We start from the raw sequence: 24,877 nt of genomic DNA, 5'->3' as shown, positions 1-24,877 counted from the left end.
CAAGACAGAAAGCCAAAAAATGGGGCATTTGGTTAAAAACCTGAAGAAAGAGAATTCATGTCTTTGTGAAGTTAACAACTACTGTAGATTAGAAAACGAGCTCTTACCAAAACTGCCAACTACAGAAAAATAGAAAAATATTCCTTTATTCCAGAAATCCCTCTGGGATGACATTCTTTACATATGTTAATTTCTGGTAAATTATATGATGTTCCACTAATGAATGGGAAAAAAAATGGTTAGATGGCAATGAGAGAGTAAGCCAGACAGGAATCTTTCATTATTGAGAGCTAAGCATGAAAGGCTGGTCAGCATTTCCATTAAAGCTTGCTATTTTCAGTTGTCTGTGCTGAGATGTAAACAAATTCTCCAACTGATTATTTAGGGTTTCAGTGTGAGCACACAGTTGGATATTACTTATTATGACTGAAAGAATTGTTATGTAAAAAGAAGAAATGGTTAAACTTAGCTGAGTTGGTGTTATTTAGTTGCATGGTATTACAAGATTTGAATTCTTTACTGAAATGCAAAAGAACATATTCTAAACCTGGATCTATAACAAGAATGCTGACCTTGTTGATGAATACCATTAAAGTTAATTTTTCTGGCAGTGACTGTGGCACAGGCTTTGTCAGTTGTTTGGGGCAAGTTAGTTGACCTTTCTATGTTTCAGTTTCTAATTTTTAATTGTTGTGCTGTGGTATGATGATGTGCTATATTTTCTTTTTTCCTTTTTCTTTCAATTTCCCCTTCCTCTTCCCCTTCCTCTTCTCCTTTCCCCTTTTTTTTTTTTTTGCCAACTTCCCAATTAAAAAGTCTTGATATCCATCAACAATGATCAGAAAACCTTTCCAACGGCCTTCAATACACTTCTTTTGTAGTCTCCTGAATTATGAAGATGCCCAGTTTCTGGGCTACTTTTTCCTATGGTATAATGCTATTTTAAAATCAGATTACAGCCTTCAATTCTGCAATGAGTGTTCTTTCTTTCAGATATCTAAGACCTGTATGTCTTACTGTTGAATGATGTTGCAATATGTTTAGACTAGTCTTGTGAAGGAATCTTCATTCCAACCATTCTTTTTAAAGTGTTCTTACAGAGCCCAGTCTTCCAGATAATCATAAAAATTCTATAAATAACATCTTACTAACCATATTTTGTAAGTTTATTGGTTTATTGTCCTGAAACAATCCTACACTCGTGAAAATAATTAGGAAGACTGGTTCACCTGCTTGATTTGGTCCAACAACCTAACTATATGGTATTAGGCTCTTGGGGTAAGATTTCTACTGAATAGCATGAAAATTATTTCGGAGATGTTCAGAGCATAAATGTAACTAAGAGACTTTTAACTTCCTGCCTGCAGGACTGTTTCATCCAGCTGACTGCAGGGAAATTTTAGGTAGAATAATGTGTAGGATAAGTGCTTGAAGATAAGTGCTGCAAATACATCTGTAATTTCTTTTCCTAGAGAGAACCAAATCTGTGTACATTCTTTATGCTCTTGGTTAAAGAACAACTAACAGATTCAATCCATTCTTTGCCCCTGACAAGGGGACAGTGACACGTAAATTAATCTTTTCTGTAAAGGACTGCATTTTTTTCTATGTATATTGATGAATCATTAAGGAAAACTTTCTGTACAATACTCTGTTCAAGTTGTCCAACCTTCAAGATCAATGAATGAAATTATTCCTGCTGTGTCTGTTTTTTGCATATTGACCTTATCTTTCTATTTGGCCTGGTGGCTGCTGAAAGGTCAGAAGAAATGGTAAGATGATGAGTTGTCTGGTGCATTTGGTCTTTTTTCAGCTGTCCCATCTCCATTTCACTGAGGTTTGTATTTTTCATTATAATTACTTCTCAGTAATGTAAACACATGTGGAAAATGGGATGGGGAATACTGGAGGTGGGATGTGTACAAATTCATTAGTCAGGCAGCTACTTCAAAAGAGATTATAATGGGAAAAGGATGCTCTTCTCTCAGAAAGTGGTCTTCTGTTATTTCCTTACTAGTGCACGCATTTTACTTTACATAAACTTAGTTTAGTGTATACAGAAGTGAAATTTGGGAATATGATTTCTCGGCTTAATTTCTCCCTGATGTGGTACATGACTGTGCAAAAGTAAAGGATCTTCCAATCACTGAAATCCTCAATCATTATGAAATGTATTGTAAACTTAAAGTAAGTTTTTGAACTCTCTCCACCACTGTCACCCACCCTTTTTGATGTTAATAGGTAATATGTGATAACCTCTATCTCTTATATACATCTGCTAGGCCTTCAGCAGAGAAAATCAAAATATCTACAGTCATTATTACATGTGATATGTATTGATATATACTTTTACTTCACTCTCCTGGATCAATGAACCAAAAAACTCTACTAAAGCTACACTCCAGGAAAGTTCACCAATGCATAAAAATACCAGACAGTTTATAACTAATTCTTGATCTCCTTTCTAAAAGTGAAGTATTCTGTATAATACATAAACTGAAAAAATCAGTTGTCTGTTATCTAACGGCTCATTTACCAATGATCCAAATGTACATCATAATTTCCTGTACAGTTGTCTCAGCCCATTACTGTAGATAATGACTGCAAAGAACAGAAAAGCTCTTGGCAAATTAAGGTTAGTTTTTCTGAACTATTTTCAGTTTTCTTTACAGGAATCAGTTGTTCCATGCCATTTTCTTCCCTAATGTAAGTGCTAAGACAAACTGTATTTTTTCACTTTATAATTAATAGCACCAACTTTGACTCTCAACTGATTACCAAGTATTTTTATGAAGTGATGTTTTCCTCTGCTTTTCTTCATTATTTTTCATTCTTTGACAAACAGCACTTATGACAAATACAACCTGAGAATTTTCACAAATTTGTTTGAAATGACCCTCTGTTACTACTTTGGTCTTTGTGAATGTTCATCTTAAAAAGTCATGTGATTTTGATTAATTTACTGAATTACCTGACATTTATAAACAGGAACTGTGTTAGAAGCAATCATTAGGATGCTTGACCTCTCACTGATAATAGTAAAATAGTAGCCTTGCCCAAAAAATAGCAGGATTAGCAGATGAAGAAAATTTCAGGGTCGTACGTGTTTTACCATCCTTGTACTTGTCACAGGAAAAAACAGTATCCATTTATCTACAGATATTCTCTTCAGGTTTAAAATAGATAGATTTTCGGTTTGATTGAAATAAATTATGTAGATTGAATTCTTTTATCTATTCCTCATTTTGTCAGACTGTTGAGATGAAACTTTCATCCTAGAATCATGGTATCATCAGGGTTGGAAGGCACCTTGATCATCCAGTCCAACCGTCTGCCCAGCACTGCCACTGTAATCCCTAAAACACTAAACCCAGACTACCCAGTGCCAGATCCAGACACCCTTATTGAACCTTCTGCAGCTGTCCTCAGTGCACTGATCCAGTCTTTCCAGGTCTCTCTGTAGATCCTTCCTCCCCTTGAGCAGACCAACACTCCCACCCAACTTGATGTGACCTGGGAATTTACTGAGAGTGCGCCCAATCCCCACATCCAGATCATCATCCAGATCATCATCCAGATGTTATACTGGCCCCAAAACTGGGAATCACCTCAGTGACCTCCCACCAATTGGATTTGGCTCCATTAATCACAACTCTCTGGGCCCGGCTAGCCAGGCAGTTTTTTACCCAGCAAAGATTCTTCCCATCCAGGTTGTGACCAAGCAGTTTTTCCAGGAAGATTTGACACCATCTCCTGTCAAATGCTTGACTGAAGTCCAGAGAGACCACATCCACCTACAGAAATGTGTTAACTTGTCACAGAAAGAGATGCATCTGGTCAAGCAGGACCTGGCTTTCACTTTGGCTGGGCTTGATGCCCTAGTTGTTCTGCATGTGCTGTGCAGTGGCATTTAGGATGATCTCTTCCATAACCTTGCCTGGAACCATGGAAAGGCCTGTATTTCCCTGGATCTTCCTTACAAACATTCTTGTAAATGGGTGTTATGTTTGCCAAGTTCCTGTCATTTGGAATTTCTCCAGTTACACAGGACTGCTGGTAGATATTAGAGAGTTGTTTGGCAAGTTCTTTCTTCAGTTCCTTCTTCAGTTCCTTCTGGGGTGGATACCATCAGGGCCCATAGTGAGTGTCTTATTGGCAGGGCAGGTCATTAACCATCTCTTCCTGGACTGTGGGGTTTCACTCATCTCCCCATCACCAACTTCCATGTCAGGGAGCTGCGTATCCTGAGGTAACTTCTTGAAGACTGAGGCAAAGAAAGTATTGAGTACCTCTGCTTTTCCCTCATTCCCTGCACTGCATTCAACAAATGGTGAAAGCATGCCTTGATTCTCCTTTTGCTGCCAGTGTATTTATGGAAAATTCTTGGGTTTTAAATGCAGAGGCCAAATCAAGTTCTACCTGGCTTTGGCTGTGCTAATCTTCTCTTTATATGACTTCACCACATCTTTATAGTCCTCCCAATTTAGCTGACTCTCTTTCCAGAGATAATAAATTCTCTTTTTCCCCTAAGATACAGCCTATATTCTCTGTGTAACCAGGCTGGTCATTTTCACTGATGACTTGTCTCCTGTAGTGATGCATGCAGCTGTCTGTCCTGTGGAGTAGATTGAGTATATTCATATGAATATTCTTTATCCTTTATAAGGCTGAAGATATCTTAGGTCTTCTCTAATCTTTTTGTTCTTAGTGTGAGTTCTGAGAGTGCTAAAATATGTTCCAGACAAGCAATTGGAGAAGAGCACCACCTTCCTTTTTCCTCTAGGCTTTACAGCAGAATCCCTGTAGGTCATAAAGGTTAAAAGAAGTACTATTAATGCTCAAAGCAAAAAGGAAATATTCTACCCATTCATTTAGATTATTAAAGTTCACAGCAATTAGACATGTACCATAGAATCATAGAATCAATTACAGAATCATTATATTGTTCAGTTTGGATGGGACCTTTAAAATCATCTAGTTCCAACCCCCTGCAGTAAGCAGAGACATCTTCAACTAGATCAGGTTGCTCAGAGCCCTGTCCAGCCTTACCTTGAATGTTTCCAGGAATGAGGCATCTACCACCTCTCTGGGCAGCCTGTGACAGTGTTTCAGCTCCCTCACTGAAAAAAACTTTCATCCTTATATCTAATGTCAGTCTACCCTGTGTTAGTTTAAAACAATTACTATTTGTCCTACTAAAATCTTCTTTTCTATCTTTTTCTTAAGCTGTCTTTAAGTACTGAAAGTTTCCCTAGAGTCAGCCTTCTCTTCTCCTGGATACCTTTTCCTGACCTGTCTTGGTGTTAAAACCTCAGAGGGGTTTACTCAAAAGGTTTTGACCCCTCAAGAGTCAAATGCTCCATTTCACACTTTCAGCAGTCTCAGGTATTGTGATTCCTTTGTTGAATGCAAAAATAGCAAAGGCTGGTAGGTTCATTATGCCTTAACTTCTTCTTAATAATTAGATAAACTGCTATGAAAGTCTATGCAAGAAATCTCTGTGTGCCAAAAGGAGCTTTTCTCCTTCTAAAACCTGTAGAATATGAATTACCTGTGTGTATATTACTTGTGTATCCTTAAAAAAAATTCTTGAGGATTAACACCATATATGCTGTTAGCTTCACAAATATTTAGGGAGACAAGTTTCTTTCTAAAAGAGCCAAAAGAGAATATTTAAAATATTTAAGTTAAATTGATGTGGTAACTATCAGTGAATGGACCTCCACTAGACAGAAAAACAGACTTTGACCAAACACTTCCACACAGTCATAGGTTATCTTGCTCATGTGATACATAATAAAACAAATATATTAAACTAAGAAAGACAGCAAACAAAAACCACTTTCAGATCAATTGAAAACAGCTTAAAATACAATTGTTTAATTTACTACATTATAAATTCTTGGGTGATTTTCTTTAAATACGCATGGATAAATGTGATTGTTTTAGTTTCCCTGGACTATAAAGAATCTCTAAATGATTCATATTTTCTGATTTTTGTCCGGAATGGCTTGAGCAAAACATGTATTTGCTGCTCTTCAGACAGAAGAAATAGAATTGGCTCCCAATATAAGCCAGTTTCTCATTTTGTTTGTGTTTAGGAATCTTGATATTTCATCATAGGAGTCTTTGGTATTTTAGTATGGTCTATAGAGTTTGTTGATTCATTTCATAGCATCATCTCTTCACTGAGATATAACACTTAATAGATATTGACATTTCTCAGGACTGAAGTATCTGGTTCATAACAGTAATTTTCACTTATTTTTAGTCAGTGCAAATCATTTTTAGGCAACTAAAAGCAGAAATTGCAGACTTGGGCCTTTGTTGATCTGATTTTGCATCATTCTGGCTTAATACTAACTTCCCTGTGTGAGGATTTTGATGAGTGTGTGAATAATCCAGACATGTTTTTAATTCTGCCTTGAGGCACCACTCTAGATCTCGTGGAAGTGGGGATGGTGGCTTCATCTTGAACAGTAGAAGGAAAAGCAGCACTTGGGATTGTGTGCCATTTCCCTCTTTATTCTTAAAATTATTCTGTAAGAGACATCAAAATGCTTCTTGTTCACTGTATGATTATGTCCTCTGAGGAATTAGCAGCGATTGACACAGAATACAAATTATAGATAATGAAGTACATATGCATAGACACTATATGAAGTGCCCAAGGTTAATTTCTGTGTAAAATAATGATATATTCTCTTGAAAAATGGTCTGTTGTATGGAAATTAAGGGAGAAAATTAATTATGACATCTTTATAAATCAATCAATGTACCTATTCAGTGATTATATATAATAAATTCCCAATTTTAAGTATCTTCCCAATACATATAAATAATGAAAATAGCATCAAAATGTAAAGTTATTTGCAATAATCATGTAAGCCATTTTGTTTTGTAGTCAACCAGATGCTCAGAATAAAAAAAGATAAATCAATAAATTAAATCAATGAGAGAGGAAAGATCCTCTTATGGCTGAGGCAATGGATTGAAAGTCAGGAAATTTGATTTCAGTTTTCAACTCTGTCACAGGCTTCCTGTGTGACCTTAGGTAAGTTATGTTTTCTCTCCAGGCCTTGTTTTTTCATCAATTTACAGGAAAGAGCAATATTCTTTCTTCCAAACTGTTCTCAAGCTTTTTCTTGTAAGCCACAGTATATGCAATGTCACCCTGAAGACTGCATTAAACACTTCATACTTGAATTCGTGAGTTCTCAGCTCTCAGTACGAGTTGAGGAGTTGCAGGTTTAAAGGCTGAGTTTGCCTTTTCACCAAGCCCCAGGGCAGCATCCACGTTCAAAGTCAGCCTTTTATTGGTGTGAGCCTGTGGTGTTGGTCTTGGATAGATCTCTCGACAGGCAGGGAGACAAGCTGAACCAGCCTCTGGTAGCCTTGGTGCTGTGGTAGCCACGCTGGTGCAGCCAAGCCTTTTCCCATGCACACTGCAGGCGTTCCACGCGACTGACGTCAAACAGGGGGGCTAGCTGTGCTCCTCCATCAACTGTGTACTCATATGTTACCTAAATATTGGTGGTTTGTTTTCTTCAGGAACCTCTGGACACTGAGCTAATACAAAGAACACTCAGTGAAATGATGAAGGTTCTGAAAAAAAAAAACATCAACAGATAGTAGTTTCCTTTTAACCAAATATGTAAGATCACTCACTTCTATTTTGACACACATCTGTCCTGGTTCAGGGCAAATTTGGGAGAGAACCCCCAAAGGGCTCCTCTAGGAAATCAGATTCTACCACCCCTCCCCCCAACCAGTCCAAGAGAAAATACCTCAGTGGAGAAAAAGTGGAAAAAACCTGTTTATTAAACAATAAAACCTAAACAATATTAAACAATAAAACCCCTTGCTGCTCCAAAAGAGATGACAAACCCAGAAGGTCCCCTTCCCAGGTTGCAGTTCAGCTCACTCAGTCCCTTATCAGTCCCTCCGACGCTGGAAATGCCGTGGCCCAAGCCCGGCCCGGTGGCCACCGATGCGAGCTGCTGGTGCTCTTATGGTTGTTCAGTCCAGAGCAGGTGTGAACAGGTCCAAAGAAGGGGAAAGAAGGAAAAAACCACAGTCCAGGGAGCTTCTTTGCCTCAGCTAGCTAAACTAACTAAAAGCAAAAAAAAGAGAGCCCTGTCCCGCCGTCTGTCCATCCGCAGACAACGCAGTCCAGAAGCAGGAATGTGTAGGAGTGAGTTCAGTGTCTGAGCACAAACTGTGTGCCTCCTCTCCCCCCCTCAATCTTTGGAGCAAGTCTTAAAGGTGCAAAACTTACTATTCAGCATAAACGGAACAAGACGATTGGGGATAAAAGCATCATATAGTCAACCTAGGACAACATCCTAAGCTGGTCACTGTCAAATATTTCCCTACAGCTATTGGACAAAAATATTTGAATGAGAACTATTTCTCTTTTTAATAAATTTGAGTGAGTGTGCATATGTTTATTATAAGTAATCGCTGTAACGTGGCAATGTTTCAGGATATCCTTTTTTAACTTTTGGTTTTGCATGTATTGGAAATAATAAGCAATATTTCTGAGATTGCAATTGAAACATCATATTTTAATTCTGTTTTTGTTTTTACTTTAGATTTTCTATTTTAAGACATTTCTATTTTATATGTATGATTGTCTTTAAAAGCATGACTAAAGCCTTAATTCTACGACAGTAATGTGTATTTTTACAACAGTGATGTGAATTTTCTTTGAACTAAGCATATTTGTAGCAATATGCACAAATTTCAGGGTGTGCTACTGTGTGTTTTTTTACACAAAGACACACACACATACATCAACAGTTTCAGTAAATATAGGTCTTTATTTGCCTATTTCACTGCAAAATCTCTTTTTCTCTATAAATCAGACACTTGTCCAATTACATGTGAATATCACCAAAGAGAGTAACTTAAACTGAAAACGAAACCACTGGTATAGCATAACTATCATAAATCAAGATAATTCATTAATTTGAAAATATTGAAGAAGATTAATTCCTCAAATAAACAGAAAAATAAACAGAAAATGATACATTAAAAATTGATTCTATTCATTGAATCTCCAAGCAAATTGTGTTTTACCTTTGTGGGACTTAGACATATAGATTTATCTGTACTTAGGGTTGTTATCTAGCCTCCTTGTTTAGACAGACATCCCACTCTGAAGGTGTGATTTATCTCATCTAAAATCAACATATATTAACTGTCTATGTTTCTATCCATAAAGAACAATTTCTTCTCATAATTACCAGGATATTACCAGGTGTAGATAAGATGTAGCATGATACTTGCAGTGAACCCAGGTACTTGCAGCTTTTACAGATTACTACCAATAATAAACATTTTAAACCATTTAAGCCACACATCAGCACTGACAGTTGATGACTTGTGTCCTTCACACTCTGGCTGAAATGTGGCTGTTCCTGAGGTGGTGATGAACCTCAATATGCGGGAAGTCCACAGCAATGTCCAGTGTAAAGCACATACATCCTCAGGTTTGTCAAATCAAAGCAAGGGCCTTGTGTTTCCTTCATGGCTCAGAAACTGCGCTGCACAGTAGCTGGTGTCTAAGCCATGGAGTGTCACAAGAAATAAAAGATCTCTCTTAAGGATTGAAGGATCATCACATATTGTAAAATGTAGCAAAGGTAGAGAAAATTTACATGCAGATCTAATGTACAGATCTGCTATTTAAATGTTCTTGATTTGTAGCATAAACATTCATGACACTGTTGCATAATAATTTTTCTCTTATTTTTTTTACCTCCAGCCATCAAGTAAATGAGCTGTTAAGATTTCATTAAAATTGTGTTATTTCTTATACAGCTTTAATATGTTCAACCAGAATTTTTCATAGATACACAGAGTCCCTTAAGATCAGAAAGGATCATTACATTAACTGGATTGACTTGAATAACACAAACTGTTGAACCATAGCAATTTCTCTTACAGTGAGCCCTCTAAACTTTTTATGACCACTGCTGGTTCCATGCAGAAATATCTTGTATTTTGACACATCTTGATTTGATGAAACAGAAATGGACAATCCACAACTTTTCTTGGTAGTAGTGTGCCCAGACCATGAATTTTCCTTGGAGTTAAAAATGTGTGCTATTCTTGCTGTAGCCAAGTTGTTAAAGTTAATTTCAACTTCCCTAAAGTTAATTCTACCTTCTACTTCCTTTTTTGTTAAGGATACTCAGAGCTTTGTTAAACAAATTCCTGTGGTGTTGCAATTTCCATGATTGTTGCAGCATAATGTTTAGTTTCCTCACTGGAGAAAATCACAAACAAAATTGGATATCTGGGGTCTGACTTTTGGTCCTGAAAAAAGAAAAAAAAAAGGTTTTCTTTTCAATTTTTTTAATAGTATCAATGGCTGAAAACTGCAGTCTAAAGATGTGGATTTTTGTGTAGTTGCTTGAGTTCAAAGTAGGCGATGTGTTTAGAGGAAGACATTTGCAGAGCTCTAAAGTCAAATATTTACAATCAGAATATTTTTTTTAATTTCATGAAAGTTAGTAACATAAATTGGACCCCATTCTGTCAGGATTTGACTCTCACACCTCTTAGTATTTCACTGTCACCTTGATGGATCATTTGGTGGATTAGGAAAACGTAGTGTTACGCTTTTGTCTTTGTTACTCCTGAGAAATATAACAAGAAAGCTGGTAGAAAACTTGGTATTTTTTCCATTCCTAAGCTGAATTCTCAGTGAATATTTCCTTTCATAATGAAGTTTTTTACCCTAATGAAGTGCTAGTCACTGGAAAAGAGTATAGCCTGAGATGAATTAGTAACTTTACCAAATCAGCACTGCAGTGACTGCAATGCTGTAGGTAGTATGGGACAGAGAAAGGCTTTGAGAGAACCCCAACCCTCTTGGAATTTATCATTCCCATGAGCTTCAGAACCAGTCAACTCTGGAAAAAATATGGTTCTTGTTTCACTAGCTCCTACAGCTAGTTATTATTCAGATGAATACAAAAAATGTGCCAAGTTTATTAGCACTCTAAAGCCTGTAAAGGAATGACTTAACAACTCTTTCAGATGAGAGAAGTCTGTGCATCCTATTCCCCAAAGCCAGGTAAGGCAGGAAAGCACAGAAAAAAAAAAAAAAAAAAAGGTAAAAAAAAAAAAAAAAAAAAAAAAAAAAAGCTCAATTTCTGTCCTCAAAATGGTGCAACAGCTTTCACTTATGGTTCATTTAGCATATATTTCATAGAGATGAAGAATATTTTCACTTTCTTGCTCTCTCTTTCTCCTCTGATTTATTTTGTAGAAGATAATCTAAAGTTGAATTTTGTTAAATAAAAGTCAAATTTCAGATTTTTATTACAAATGTGCAAGGAACTTTGGGTCATAATGAAAGAGAGTTTAGAGAAGCCTTTATGAAGTAGTGGTGAATCATAGGAAAAACTGTCTTGATTATTTAGCAAATCAGAGAGGGGAGAAAAGACTCGGAAATCAGGAAGTTCTCATCTTGTCTCTGAGGCAGATTTCATAGCCCCAGATAGAAATGGATGCTCAAAGAAATACAATTAAATTGTCTTTGTCATTCTAAGACCTATTCAAAGTATCTGGGCTGGGAATCACTGTGACTTAACATTCTCCTTTCTCATTCCTTACAGGTGAAACCAGTGCTGGTTATCAGAGGGACATCCTTGCAACACTCAAAAATTCAGCAACACCTTAGGAGCTGAATTCTGAAACTGTGTCTTGTCTTGATATCACAGTGAAATTCTTACCACTGTGGCTGATTGGTTTGCTTTTAAAAAGGAAAGAGAGTATGATATAAGCATGCCAAAATTAGTATCAGTTCTCTATTTTCCGTAGAGAATAAGAGAGAGTTACTAGAAAGACTATGGGTGATTTACACCTTTCTTGAACTTTAATTTTGCTTGGATTCTGGAAAGCTGCATTGCTTTTTTATTCCTCTGTCACAAGGCTAATGTGAAGATTAATTATTGAATGTTTCTTACTGTTTTGCAATCAATGGTAACTATCACTGTAATCTATAATAATTGAACACTAAACCCCTTTATTCAGTAGCAGAAAATTTGAAAGGTCATTATCAGTCTAAACTTGGCGTAGAATTCATATCTTCTGTAAAAATCCCAAGAAATCCACAACCCAAAACAAGCAAAATTTAATCAAATAAAGGGAATAGTAAGCAAAAACTTTGAATACCAATGTTTTCTTTCATTAGGGCAAAACTCAGTTCATTAATTTTGCATTTTAAACATTCCCTTGCAGTGATATGAATTCAGAGCAACCATTGTTGTTGCATGCCATCTGAGAAATTAGATGGGCTGGAAAAGAAATACAAGACTACATTATTTTGCATAATGTGGGAAATACAAAAGGATGTGATAAAATGGGTGGGCTTCAACACTGTGACTGTGGATACTGAACTAGGACCTAGAAAACAGATGTGGTTGGCAAAAAATACTCCAGTTTTACTAACATAAAATTTTGGTTTTTTTTTTTTTTTTATTGTGGGTTTTTTTGGTTTTGTTTGCTTGCTTTTGTTTTGTTTTTTAGTTTGGTCTTTCTTTTATTTTTCTCTGGAAAAACTGTAAGAGTACACTCAGTTGCATAAATAACTTCATCTGCATTCTAGCTACACCATTTTGGTTGGTCCTTAATGACTCACAGATCACTGATACAGTGTCCATTAGAGATGGGCAGTTTTGCAGTTTTATTACCATAAGAGAATTAATATCTAATTTCTGTCTTTTCTGGTCTCTGAGAAGTATGTCTAAATTGCAACATTTATAAAATTAAAATATCTCATCTGAAGACTTTTTTTTCTTCTTGAGTCAAATTTTTTTTTGTCATACTTCCCTCTGAGTTTGTATGCTTTTATATACAAATGTGAATAGACAAGGAGTTGAGTACAGAATCCCTTGTAAAAACAGACTCTAGGCTTAAAAAAAATCTGTTGAAAATTTCTTATAACCAGAGTGTGAATAGATTGTCGAATGCTGAATATTTGTAAACTTATACTAGACATATGTTTATTTTTTGTGTTAGAAGGTTAATCACACCTGCCTGACACCCGGCTTTCTGTCTGCTTATGTGAGCTTTCAGGGGTTTCCTTGGGCTTGCCAGCAGAAACTCACCACCTCAGTCTGCCTGTGAGGACAATTTCTCTGCTTGATTTTACTGATGCTATCCCCAGGCAGAAGAACCATAAAATTATGGTGACAGTTTGAGCGGAGGAGGAAGAGACGTGGCTCTTGTCCCAGCTGGTCATGAGGAAAGCAGTTAGAGAATTCTGGCTCTGTGGCTCCTTCCAGTTTGTTTGGATTACACTTTGGACAAGAAATGTAATAATAATGACAATAACAACAACAACAGCAACAACTTAATTTAAACATTTTCCCCCTAAGGAAAGGACGATATGACCAGACAGTTCTGTGCAGCCCCAAATAAACCCCCAAAAACCTCTATATAGGTTTTTATCATATTGAACTTTGAGAGATGCATTCCATTCTCTGCATTGCTCTTAAAAAAATTTAATCTTCACACATCTCAGCCTTGATTTTTATTTTGATGATATTCAAATTCTGATATCTATACATTTTATAGTCTGTTAGTGGTACAGATAACAAATGAGCTGGATCACAGTCACTGATGCCCTAGTGCAAGTTATGGCTGTGATGAGAGGTCTCTGAACCCCCAGACAATTTCTCCTGCCTTTGTAAAGTGGTATCTAGAGCTTCCATCAGCTAACTGTGTCTCACCTGTTCCTCCTCTATCCATTAACAAAATCATCTCCCATGCAGCCCACCTGATTGTAAGTCTTATGTTAACAGGTCAGTAGAAAGGAGTGGTTAGAAAAGTAACGTAGACCATCTAAACATGCAAATTAAGAGACTGTCTTACTTTTATGTACTTTTCTACTTTGTTCCCATTGCTTCTTTTTTCTCTTCATTAATCATCACTATTAATACCATGAACTGTATAAAAATATCTTAAAAGTGTCAAAAGAAAGAAAATTGTCTCCTTCAGTTATTAGTATGGGTCTTACTCATGCTAACATATGCAATATCTTTGAGTTTGAGAACTACTTGAAAGTTAGTTGCCTCCCCTGACTTTTTAAAGGTTAATTTTTTTTACTGTTTACACGTTACATTAAAGAATGAAATATTAACACAGGTATTATTAGGATCATTATTGCATTAAAATAAGTATACACAAAGAATCATATAGCACCTCCTAAAGTTAAAACAGTTTCATATGAAAACTTTTACTGAAGATTGCTTGGTCTCTTGCATCATATAGTTATATGGAGCTAGACAAGGTTTAAATTAGCATAAAGGGTAAAAAAATACCTGCTCTGCTTTTATAAGTTGTTACTTGACATTGAACTCTTTATCTTGAAAAAAACCCACAGATTTAGCCGAAATTTCCAGCCCCCTGAATCCAATAAAAAGTAAAGTTTTTTGAAAAGTTGAGCAATTAACTTTTTTGCAAGTGACAACTTGTGAAACTTGTTGCAAGACAGATGCACATTTTCTCCCTACACCTGCTACTTTTCATAGTGGTCATCCCACTTAAAGTTTAGTTTTCCCCTTACCTCATGATGTTCATCTTCTAATTTCCACAGTACTTTTTCTCTAAATAATTGCAGTTGCCCTGCTTTGTTCTTGCAGACTGGTTAAGGAACTCTGTCATGGAAATTACATAAGAGGATTGCTTTTTGTATATTTGAAGCATTTCCTTTGAAGAATGTTTTATTGTGGTATTTTACAGGATTCATGTGAAAATGCAGATTCCTGGCAATATTTCTGCACATGCACTATATTTTTCTAAAATCTGAATAAATCTTCAGAAACTTCTTCTTAGCTAATCCTTTAACTCTTACATCTTTCAACTTCTTGGGGGCCAAATTATCTGCTTTTTTTTTTTTTTATTTTAGAAAATTTATAGCAAATGGATACGATGCTTTTTGAAAGAAAAATCTGCATTCTATAACTCTGCCTTCTTTCAACTAAGAAGGCAGAATTATAGAATGGCAGAACAATTATCTTAAATGATGAAAAGATGATACGCATGTAAGAGAATTACCCTCTCCGTAGGCTGTTTGATAAAATTTGGTTCATAGTGCAATGCATAGGTAGATACTTTTGCCTTAGCCTGCTAAAATGGAAAAAGTAGCTTGCTAATTCATAGAGAATATCGTTGTAAGATCTTCTTATGGGGGCTGGATAAAGAATAAGGGTACTCGTGCCATATTTTCACTCTTTTACACTAATCCATGTTAGTGTTGCCTTTGGAATCAGAAAGACTCTGCAAAATGTTCAACCTGTCCCCTTAGAGTATTTCTAAGGTCACAAAGCCCCAGAGAATCCTTCAGCTTTCTTCTTGTCAGTGTAAATTCCAATCTCTTATCTTAATCTCTGGGCAAATTCTTACTTTATCCTGCATCATATTTGCAATATTTGTACAGCAAATAACTAGCATCTTTCCAATTCAGAGCTTGGATGATTCTTGACAAATGCAACAACACACTCAGAAAATTCACAGGCATCAGTAGGATTAGTCCAAGCTGCTGAAGGAAGATGAGATTAAATGAGAAAAGTTGTGGGAAGAAATGCAGGAGGAAAGAAGTTCAGTCAAAAAGCATTACTAAATGCAGAAAAGTAGATGAAGGTTGACACTAGAAGTTTCCTGCTGTCATTTTCTCTTCAGAGGATGAAATGGAAGACTCCAGCATGGATCAGACTCAAACTGCAGAGTTACACATACTGGCATTTTATAATGGCTGCTTTACTCTCCAACTTTTTCACCTCCCTTCTTTTAGTTTTAAGGGATTTTTACCAGCCTTTATGATGGCATGAACCAGGATATTCTACTGAAGACAAATGTTTCATATTAGAAATCTGAACCTCAAGTCATTTTGAAGCCAAAGCTATACTCCTACTGCAGATGTTCTTTCTGGGTTTTATGTCCTTTTAGGGAGTCTCATAGTCCCAGGTGCTGTACTGAAAGTGACACTCTACAAAAATGAGATCAGCTTTGATGGCCCTGGCACCTTTGAGCTCCCTGGACTGTAACTGCAAAAGGCACAAGAAGGTAAATGAGTTCATGGGCCTGTCCAGCAGTCCTGTTATGCTGCAGTCCAAAATGGCTTTTGCAATTAGTCTTTGTTGTCCATCTATTTCATCTTTTCAGCATTCAATGTTGAAATGCATTTATTTTCAATATTAGTTTTTCCATCAGTATTAAGGCTTTTTGTTTTTTTTTTCATCATCCTGAGTAATTTGCTTTTCTGAAGGACCATTTCCTTCCGATATTTATAGAAATGAATGACATATGAGTATTGGATGCTAAAATGTAACAAGAAATGATGCACACCTAGATGCAAAGGTAATAAATCCACATCATCTGGACAGATGAGAAGCAGATGTTTAAGTTCCTGTGTGATTTCTTTTATTTTTTTGTCAGCTAAAGAATAAAATCTGACTGTAATATGTTCATATTATTTTTGGCTAGATCATTTGCTATGTGATGTTGATCTGAATTGATGTTTCCAAACAGACCATTCACGTTGTCAATAATTCAGATTCCAGTGAGCTCCCTGGTATGCCAGACTGCATATGCTAACATTTAATGCCAGACTGAACTTGCTGTGCTATTCAGCAGGATGAATCACCATGAGGGAGGGTGGCTCCCCAGGTGTATTGTGCCATATGTTTCATGGTGTAGTGAATAAAGGGTACACAGTATTTGACTTGCATCTTGCTGTGCATCTTCCTTGGCTGAGGTTCTGAGAACTCCTTTGATAGTGAATGTGCTGCTTCAGTGAAAATAAATGACACTGCACCTACTGCAACAAATACCAGTGATGTTTCCACTGAAAACCTCAACTTCACCTAGCTGGGAGAAGGAGAGGTGTGCATTTACAAAACCAAGATAAAAAAAGAGAGTAAGAGAAGCTATAAGGTAATGCATGCAAAGGTCAGCATCCAAAGATCCATGGAATTCAGCTGATCAGCTCATACATCCTGAGGTCCAGCATTGCTCCAAAGATGTTCTTAAGCATTGTTGTTTATCAAAACTCTTCACTTAGCTCTCATGAAGAAAAACCACAGTAGATTTCACTTTAGTATATCACATGTGTATCTGAAATTAGTTTATTTTCCTTATGCAGTTTTTCCCTTTGAAGGGGGAAAGAAGATATTTTTTTGTCTCTAGTGCCTAAATATTCATGTTGTCACATAAGCACACTGATCCCACTGTTATCTCTACCTCCATTGAGAATAATTTTCTAAAACTTCATAATAAATTGCTAGGTCTTCAACAAATAGGTGGTGATAAACAATTATTTATATGTGATAAACCACCATGAATTGGTATCTTTGAGATGAAACATGACAGAAAGGTGTATCACAGCACATTTATCCCTTCTCTTGATCAGAAGTTGGACAAGAATTGAAGAGCAGCCCATGTCTAGCCAACATCTGCTTTTGTAAAATAGCCGTATGTTGTATTTTGTATAATTACCTCAATTAAAAAAAGATAGAGTTAAAGATGTAACAAAAATCAGCGCAATGCAGATAGTTCATCTGAATTATGTCTTCTGTAAAATTATGCAGATACCCCTTTTTGTAAAACTTTTTGCCTTCTACTGTGTTCTACTATTTTTTGTATTTCAAGCAGGTATCCAGGAGTGACAGGCATCCATATCTTCTCTGTTAGGGGATACTTAGAATATTTGCTTTTTAATTTGATTTTTAATGCAATATTGGAATGCATGTATCTTATAAAGATTCACCCAGAAGTCATGATAGAGGTATATTTCAATATGTCTGAAAATATAAATGTCCCCATGCTTTCAAAAAAGGTGGTGCCAAGATGTAGACAGGCTCCGATTTACTCAATTATCAGTTCCATCTGGGTAGGCTGCTGATTCCTTTTAGAAATTATTTGCCCTTCTGTAGTAATTTCTTCCTCCTCCGCCTTCAGAGGCATAGAAACTGCCTCTTACCCTGTTTGAAAGTAATCTCCAGAAATAAGATGCTCAGCTTGATTCCTTCTGGTGCTTTTTTGAGAATAATGACATGACATGGAGTATAATTCTTACTGTATGTTATGTTCTGTAGAACTTGTTGTTCTGTGTATTTGGCATCAACTACAAAAATACATAAATAAAAACCAACTGTCCTATGACTCGATTCAGGCTGCATTGACTGGGACAACTGATTCCCATGATTCATATCTTCCTAGTTCATCTATTATTTAAATGTTAGTGTAAACACATTGAAATTCTTTTATACTTCTCTGTTCCCCACAAGAATGAGCCTAAACAACACTACTGGTGAAGTGTCCTGATTGATGGTCCTTCCCCCAGAGATAGTAGAATTACAGACTCATTCCAGTAAAAGAGCCAGAGCAAGTATGTTCGAAATTATCACTGCATTTCACCTTCCAGTACTTTCTCATATGAAGATGATTTCTGAAAAAAAGCTTGATTTCTCTCAGGACCAGATGCTTTCAGAGTGATGGCCTGATTCAAAAAAATAAACAAGGGTCTTTGTGAAGGATATTCATCTTTCATGCAGAGAAACCTAAACCTGAGAGTTCTTGTAAGTGACACTTACGAGACGCTCACATCCTGAGGATGGCTTACTTATTAGGGAACACAATTTTTTTGCCAGGCTTAAATGCCAGCATAATTTTTTACAGAACAAATCTTCAGAACATGGCATTTACACCCAACAAGTCTTGCCTAAGAAGTCATAGTTGTTTACTCAGTGCCTAGCTGCAATCCTAGGCAATATTTACTTTAGATAAATTTAATGTACTGAAGCTGTAAATGCAATCTCAGTTAATATTATGGTCTCTCCAAAAATTGCAGTGTTGATAGAAAAACATTGTGCTGTACAAGTCATTAGCAGATCCTGCCTATGGGGTGGGATACAAATAATAGAGGTAGGCAAATTATCTCTTTATTCTTTGCAGTTAGGAGAGACTGTTGGTATTTAGATTTATCTATCCAAGTATAAGCCTGCACTGGCAGTTTTCCAAGTTCCACATATCTAAAATCCAGGGGCTAGTTTAGTACACTGATGCAATTAGATGCCCAAAGCTAATCAAGATTTTTGCAGTGCTTTAAAATTAGAGTTTTAAAATAAGCCTGCAAAAGCTGCACTGCTTTACTAAGCTTCTTTTCTGAACAGGTTTATATCGCTACACTGTATCTTTTGTTTGATCTCAAGAATGTTTTCTTCTCCTAGGAGTTTCTGAGGCTGGATATCACCTACAGCCATAATCTCAAAACTTTTACTTCTATTACATATTCATTTTACATCTAATATCTTTGCAAGTTTGACTGCTCTGTTCCCATTTGTGTTCTTATTGTCCACTAACGGCCCTGCTTCCTTTTCATCCTTATTGTTTTCCTTAAGGGCAGTGATTGATCTACTTTACTCTTTTAATGACTTTGGTCCTTTCCTTCATCTCTTCCCCTTGTTTGGCATGCAAAGCTATCATGGGAAGAGTTCTCTGTGAATTGCTGTGGTCCTTAACTGTAGGCTACCACTCAAATAGTGATATGTTTCCCGCTTTACTGTCTGGAATTACCAAAGTTTTCTTGGCCAAGTACCTGCAATTTCTGGTTACTTTTACTGTTTTTCCTTTTCTCTTTTTATCAACACAGATCAGATGTAATTGGACCAGTTAATAGATAATTATGTACAGTTTTACCCAGTGAAAACCACCCTCTTAGGTACAGTCACATTCACCTTTTGTGGTGCCAGCATGCTTGAACGGAACCTTTTTCTGATCTTTTAAACTTTGTATGAAGAGTAGATTTATAGATCCAGAGGTCTGTGGATATGAACAGTACTTGTGCAGCTGTAGAGGAGGAGAAAAGGAAAGATGAACAGAGAATATGCTTTATGCACTTTGCAGGTCTGCATTCTGCAGGTTTCTTGGTCAAATGAAGGCTGTAACTTTGAGGCTGTCTCTTCTTTCTTTCTTTCTTTCTTTCTTCTTTCTTTCTTTCTTTCTTTCTTTCTTTCTTCTTTCTTCTTTCTTTCTTTCTTCTTTCTTTCTTTCTTCTTTCTTTCTTTCTTTCTTTCTTTCTTCTTTCTTCTTTCTTTCTTTCTTTCTTCTTTCTTTCTTTTTTTCTCCTTTCTTTCCTCCTTTCTTTCTTTCCTCCTTTCTTTCTTTCCTCCTTTCTTTCTTTCCTCCTTTCTTTCTTTCTTCCTTTCTTCTTCTCTCTTTCTTTTTTTCCCATTCTATTTACTTTTGCTGTCTTCATTTTATTCTTCTCCCTCAGTTTTTGTAGTGGTTATCCTGACTCTTGAGCAGTCTTCTCTGGCTGTTCCTTTGGTCTTTATTTGAACAGATCCTTATTTCCATTTCTTTTACTCTTGACTGGGCAAACAGATTTTGCAGGGTTTAACCTGTTCTTCCATCGCCTTTGGTCCATGTAACACATACTCCTGTATGTTGTTTTATAAAGTGTTTTCTGGATTCCTTTAATTCATTTATATAACATCTATCTTATTCAGTCTTGACTTCTCTAAACCCATCTAGGTATAGGGTTTTCCTTACCTGTTCAGCTGATCATCTGCTACTGTATTATACAAGATGCTATTGGAAAAATGTAATTTTATTTTCTGCCTCTGTCCACTGTCTTCTTTAGTTTTGAATGTCCCCACACTTCTCCATTTTTCACCTGGTCATATTTGGTTCTAAATCTTTATTGAAGCTTCATAACTTTTCCTTACCTCTATGTCCATATCTGCCCTTTTACATTATGTCCTTTTTATAGTTCTGTGCAAGTTCACATTTTCTAACATATTGGTCTGCACATCTTAGCAGTTTCTGTAGCAGTCATGATTCTTCTATGGCCCTCGTACATGATTTGAAATAACTGCACTGGGCATCAATTTCCAGTAAATGGTACCAACTAACTTTCATTTCTCTTGCCATCATTCCCATTTTTTATCTTCTCTGAAACAATACTGGACACTCTTTAGAGCAGGAGATTGATGGACTTATTTGACCACCTAATAGAAAAAGGCCTTGGTGTTCAGTGAAGCTTTGCCTTGAAGTAGCAGAGCTTCAGTACAAATAAATAAGAATTTTCATTATCTCAGGGGTGCTAATTGCTCAGAATTGTACCAGACAGATTCAGTTTTGTTTTTCAGCTTGCCTGTCTTTTGCTGACAGAAGAAATAAACAAGAAAAATATATCTCCACCTCAGGAAAAAAAGGAAAAAAAAAAACCCTGATTATTTTCTATTTTGTTGGCTGGTACTTGTTCTCTCATTTCACCAGATGAAATAATGTGCTATACATTACATTAAAGGGCCTTATCTGAATTTATGTACCCAGAGGCTTATTACTTGTAAGAGTCAGAGACAAATTGGCATTTAAATAATGGCTTATTCATTAATATATGCAGTGAAGTACGTAGTCATGTTATGGAAGAGCTCAAACAATTACCATGCTCAATAATATCTCATAATGAGCTGGTACTCAATATCATATTGACCTTTCTGTACTCTCTGAAAATTGTTAAGGATGAGAGAGGTGTAAGGTGCCGAAAAGCCTTTTTTCCCTGGGAATATAATTTCAAAAGACATTATTAAGGGGTGTATTCTCATCCATTCAAGGAAAAATAGTGTTTGTAGTCACAGTCCTCTCAGACCAATAAGACCACAGCTGAAAGTAGTGTATCAGGTATCAAAGGCAATGAATAGCAGAATAGATTTCTGGGTCTAATGCCATTTGTAAAAATAATTTTCTTGTAATCAGAAATGAAACAAAGGAATAATCCATTGTAATTTACATTTAGTATTAAATTAACTGCGGTAATTACCTTCCCCTTATTTGTTTCCAGTCTATGCAGACCTGACATTTCCAGGGCTCCTGAGAGCTGTGCAGATGTGCAGTGTTAATCCAAAAGTTAGATCAGTCTGTGAGAGATCCAAGGCTCCTGCTGATTGTAGGGACCAGGCAGTGTCTATGGGAGATTTCTGGTCCCTCTTTCCCTACTGTTGTGTAATAAAGTCTTCATTGCTCAGATGGGTAACTGCCTTCACTGCTCTCACTGCTTGAAGCCTGTGATTTCCTATGTAGCTACACATCAATTAGTTGAGCTTGGAAATGGGAAAAATTAATTCCAGACTTTTTATTCCTATAGTCAGTGCCAACACACCTCTATAAGCACAGACTTGTCCACCACCACAATGTTCTATCAGTACTTTGGCACAACATCCATTTCTGCAGGAGGATCTATATATAAACATAAGGTATGTCAGACCACAGATTTGGATCTGATGGATTGGCTCTCCTGCTAGATCAACTTGGCCACATTGGAGTTATGGATTACAAATGTAAAGAATGCGAAAATATCTTGGTCACCCAAGCCTGGAAGGACTTCAAATTCACATATTCTGTTTTAAACTGAAACAGAAGGTTTCAGTCTTCTTCCAGAAGCTGCTTGCTTGAGATACACTGCTAGACATGTGTCTAGTTCTTGCTAGGGTGGTGCATGTGTAATTCTCACCAGTTCTTTCCCTATGTATCGGTAATATAGGGAAATAATGATCCTTTTGGCCTTGGGAACTCTGAAACAGTTTTGTTTCACAACTTTCACTGAGCCCTGGACACTGTCACTCCTGCCAAAGTTTTCATATTGTATTTTCGATTTGTGGCATGGGCCTCAGGTACCTTCATCTGACAGCATATCCAGTTGTTATGTTAGTATGTTGTTCTGTGAGTCTTGTCTGTCTGTCTTAACTTCATTAGAAATGTAAAACTCTCCTTCAAGAAAATTGCACTTCACTGGGGAGTATTTTTTGCAGTCACCAAGAATTAATATACATATCAAAACACAATCAAAACCACAACCCCACACATTCAAAAACACCACGTCAGTGAGAAACAGAGGGGGATTTCAAAGGATTTTTTGGATGAGGGAAACTCAGGAAGAACAATATGCACCACCCCTTTGCAAGGCAAAGGTTAGCACGCAGAGGATCAGGGCTGGAGCATGTACCTCTGGCTCCTGCTAAAGGATGAATTCTTTGGCTAGCAGCATTTTAATATCTGAACACTCAAAATGGAAACAACATCTAAGACACCTTAAGTAAGAGTAGTTACAAATAAATTAACTTTGTTTTCTAGAGTTTATAAAAGGACTATTTGTACTCAAAAAAACCCCAAAAACAACCAACAAAAGCAAGCATGACAACTTCTTTACAAAGGGCAAAAATGTTAGCATTTTAGAGGCAACATATTTTTATATACATTGCTACATGCCTATTAAAATTCGTACAGTTAATAAGAAATATATTAGCTACAGGGTTCTCATTTTGGTTTTTTAGTACTCTTACACAAATGCATTTAAAACAAACAAACTTCTCAATGCCCAGCAAAATTTAATTAAAAAATGCAGAGCAAATTCTACATTTTAGGAATATACATGGACTCCATCTCTGGGTATAAACACGTTATATGTTATGTAACACCAAAATGCACCTCACCTCCCACAACAAGCCTCCAACTCTTTTCCCTCTTGCAGTATAAAAAAAAAAAAAAAGTCTGATTTTTTCCAAGTTTCGTTATTAAAAAATAGGGCGGTGAATGCCAATTTTCATCTCTTGGCAAATGTTTATAGCCAAGATGTAAACCCCTGAAAACAGGGGTTTATAATTTAAATGCTGACACAATCTTAACTATAGCAATGGGAACACTGTTGCCATAATAGCTGCCATTCTCTGGAAAGTATTTATGGCGAGGCTTCAACCTTTCTTAAGGCAGAAATTCAGGCCTTTGGCTGCCATTGACTGTGGGTAATGGCAGTGAGATCCAGATTCCTGGGGATGGAGCCATCAGTACTCAGAAACCAAAGCCATTTCAACATGTCTGCTAAACCTGTTCGTGACCAAGGCATGTGCTGGATCCTGCAGCCCTGAAGCCAATGGCAGATTTTTCCAGTGGTTTGAACAAGAGCAGGTCTGAGTCCCCTGTGTCCATCAATATCACATTCTTTTGTTCCTATCAGGGCCTTCCAAGAGAACCTGTTTATATATCTGTCTTCCCTAATTGAAACCAGAATATCTTTCTTTGCCTCCCACTTAAACAATGCTGGAATTAATATCTTTTTTACACCATAAAAAGTACCATGTTACAATTCTGTAAATACACTGAAGGAAAGACTGAATATGAGATTGTGACCTCTATTTATAAAGCCATAGTTGTTTTATAAATTTCTCCTGTGCTTGCTTGCTCTTTCTCTCTCTCCTTCCTTGTCCTTTTCTCCAATCCTTGTTCTTATATTTCTTTCTATATGCCAAACAAAAATAATACCAAACCCTGATATTTTAAACATGTGAAATAAGGATGGAAATGTCTTATGTATAAAAGTATTGCAAAATTATAATGTGTTAAAAAGGAATATAATTACATGTAAGTTTACAGTCTCATTCAATTAGAATGCAGATTTTTTTCTAAATGGGACACAGATATGTCTCAAATCCAAACATAACAGATGTAACATGAAAAGATATCTGATAAACATTTGTCATATGCCATCCTGTTGGTAAAGCTTACTTTTTCCCAAATACTCTGGCCTCAAATGTCCAGCATGAGGATGGTTCCATGCCATTGACATGGCTAAAAACAGAGCTAAAATTAGAGGCTCCAAATGCCAAAAAGATTTTTCAAGCTCAGAGGGACAGACCCCTGCAAGATATTTCCGATGTCTTGACTCTCCAAGGCCAGAGCTGAACTGTTTCTTTTTTGTGTTTTATCAAGTCTTGCCTTATTTATAGCCAATATCAATGGGACCAGATTTCAGTTTGTTTTCATTTTGTACGAAGAGACTAGATCTTTGTAATTCAGTTTT

Source organism: Serinus canaria, chromosome 2 (genome assembly GCF_022539315.1).
Source record: "Serinus canaria isolate serCan28SL12 chromosome 2, serCan2020, whole genome shotgun sequence".
NCBI classification, from domain to species: domain Eukaryota; kingdom Metazoa; phylum Chordata; class Aves; order Passeriformes; family Fringillidae; genus Serinus; species Serinus canaria.
The sequence above is the reverse complement of the archived record's forward strand: the minus strand, read 5'-3'. Positions refer to the sequence as shown.